Below are 2,875 nucleotides of genomic sequence, written 5' to 3' on the forward strand. Positions count from 1 at the left end.
AAGGCCTTCCTAAAGTCCAGGAAGATGACATCAGCCTCAGCTCCCACGTCCAGCCAGTGTGTGACCTGGTCAGAGAAGGCTACAAGGTTTGTTAGGCAGGATCTACCTGTGACAAACCTGTGCTGGTTTCCCCTCAGCATCGTTTCCCCTGCTGGGCCTGCACAAATGTGTTCTTTGATTATTTTCTGTAGCATTTTCCCAGGAATAGAGGTTAGGCTGACTGGTCTAAAGTTACCCGGCTCATCCCTTCTCCCTTTCTTGAAAATGGGCACCACATTGGCCCTTCTCCAGTCCTCAGGGACCTGGCCGGAGCACCACAAGTGCTCGAACAGCTGTGCCAGTGGCTCAGCTATGACACTGGCCAATTCTTTCAGCAGCCGTGGATGGAGGTCATCTGGGCCTGCTGACTTGTACCCGTGTACACATATGTATATATGTGTACATATGGTTACACACACACACACACATATAAACACCAAGCAGACAAGGTTCTTTGGGTAAATCTGATATCTTTTATTAGACCAACTCAAATAGTTGGAAAAATTATTCTTAGCAAGCTTTCGGGTTTTAATACCTTTCATCAGGCTGAGGAAGCATCTGCAGTTGCTGTGTGCTCTTCCTGGATGGAATGAATAGGATAGGAAAAGGGTATTTAAACCTGAAAACTTGCTAAGAAGAATTTTTCCAACTATTTGAGCTGGTCTAATAAAAGATATGAGATTTACCCAAAGAACCTTGTCTGCTTATGTCCTTAGACCAACACAGCTACAACCTACACCCCTATAAACACCAAGGACACTTTCACTGCAGCTGGCAAAGGGAAGCACAAATCACAGCTCTGCACCAGCCTGTTCTTCCTGAACCCCTGGGAGAGATTTAGCCAGCCAGCTAATACCCACCACTGCTGCTTTCCTGATGAATAGGGAGCAAAGGCAGCAGTTTAAATTCCAGGCAGTGGCTTCAATGAAGCTTGGCTTGTATAAACTATTTATCTCTACCCCTCAAGTCCCACTTCTCAACCATCTTCACCCATGTCTTTGGGTTGCAATGGAAGAAATCAAGTTGAGACAACTTTCTTCCACGGCAATGTCTTTCCTTGATGGACTTTCTATCTCAAGGACCCAGCCTCCAAATTTATGTTACCTAAATAGAGCAAACCCCTGAATCTGGCTCCCAAAATAGAACCACCAGTGCTAGCTACAAAAATAATTGGGAGCTAAAGGGGAAGTCAAGACCTCTGTCCAGATTTTTTGAGGAAGATGAATTCTTTAAAATAAGGAAAGGATTAAGTATATTACTTTTATGTTTAGAATTACAACAATGCTTATGGTCTCAGACCTAGAAGAGGCAGAAATACTAACACAGTTGATACTGGACTGGTGCAGGAGGGTGCCGGCATATTACAGAAAGCAACATTTTGATGGCATGAAGTCCAGGGGCTTGTACATGGATTCAGGAAATTCTCAAGTGGGTTTAAGTTTTCTTTCAGTCCTATTAGGGATGACCAAAATCTGACCCATGGGCTGGATCTGGTCTGTAAAACCATCCAGACCACAGGGCTCCCCACAGATCCGGAAATTTGTCCGTGTGGTGAGTGGTGACACAGCATTAATTGCTGTGGCTCCTGGAGCTGCTGCAATTAACACTGCCACCAGTTGTTCTGCCACCAAATTTCTGGCCTCATGGGGAGCCTCATAGGCCCTGTCTGGAGAGCTGTGTCATCTGGCCCATGGGACCAGAAATTTGGCAGTGGTAGGAACAGAGGCTGCCATGGCTCTGGAAGCTGCAGTAATTAGCACTGCTGCCAAATTCTGGTGCTGCAGGCCAAAACACCTGGCTCCGTGCTTCAGATCCAGCCTGTGGACTGGTCCCGCACCCATGGGGCCAAATGAGTTGGATACCACTGGTGTAAATCATTAAGCTTTAATGAAACTACGTTGTTTGCCCTCTGTTTGCAAACCAAGCATGTGGAGATTTACAATGGGCTGATGGTCTCATCTACAAGTACCTGGAACAGTGCAGGCCATTCAGAGCTTATGATTTGTACTTTATGATTTATGCAGCATCACAGAGGTCCTCCTTCCTTTTTCAGTGCTAGGTGTAAGCCTCATGCCCACACATCAACTTTGGCTTTGATTCTTAAAACTGCCCAAGAACTGACGAAGCATGAATGCAATCTGAGCTCTGTGGAGGGGAAACGGCGTGGAAAAGCTGCAGCAGGAGGGAAGTGGAGTTGGAGCTGTATGGATTTTATTAGATTTGGATGCCATCTGTCCCCCCCCAAAAAGGCTTGGGGTGGCTTAGAACGAAACGGAGCCGCCCGCATACTTGGATGTCTTCATGTAGCCACCGGAAGAGACAACTCCATGCCCCTACGGCCATGCTGGCGGGGTGCTGCAAATGCAGCAACGGTGCAATCACAGCCGCAGTCGCCCCATTGACCTTCTCAAGCCGTCAGAGCGTGATCCTCAGCCCGGCCAGACTCACTGGATCAGTTTGAAAATGCGGCGATTCTTTAAGTCGTGCATTTTTAGCCCGTTCGGCCTTCGGGGCCTAAGCCAATGGCATGCACCCGTGTCACGGCCTAGCGCCTTTCTGTAACTGTGGGTGGTGGTTTTCAGTAGAAACATGGATTTTCATGCAAACTCCACACCTGTACTGCTGGGACTGGAGGGGGGTCCCCAGTAAGTGAGACCTGCAATAACGTCACCCACCAGTGCTCCAGCCACTGCAGGGGGAGGTACTGGGACCTTACTGGACCCTCCACCTTCCTGGGCTAAGCCTGGATGCTCCACTGCCCCCTCCCTGATGAGCACTGAAAGCTGCCAGCCCGCACCTGCCTCTGCTGGCTCTGCCCCGCCCCTCACAACTGGCC

Source organism: Alligator sinensis, unplaced genomic scaffold (genome assembly GCF_000455745.1).
Source record: "Alligator sinensis unplaced genomic scaffold, ASM45574v1 scaffold872_5, whole genome shotgun sequence".
Lineage (NCBI taxonomy): Eukaryota > Metazoa > Chordata > Crocodylia > Alligatoridae > Alligator > Alligator sinensis.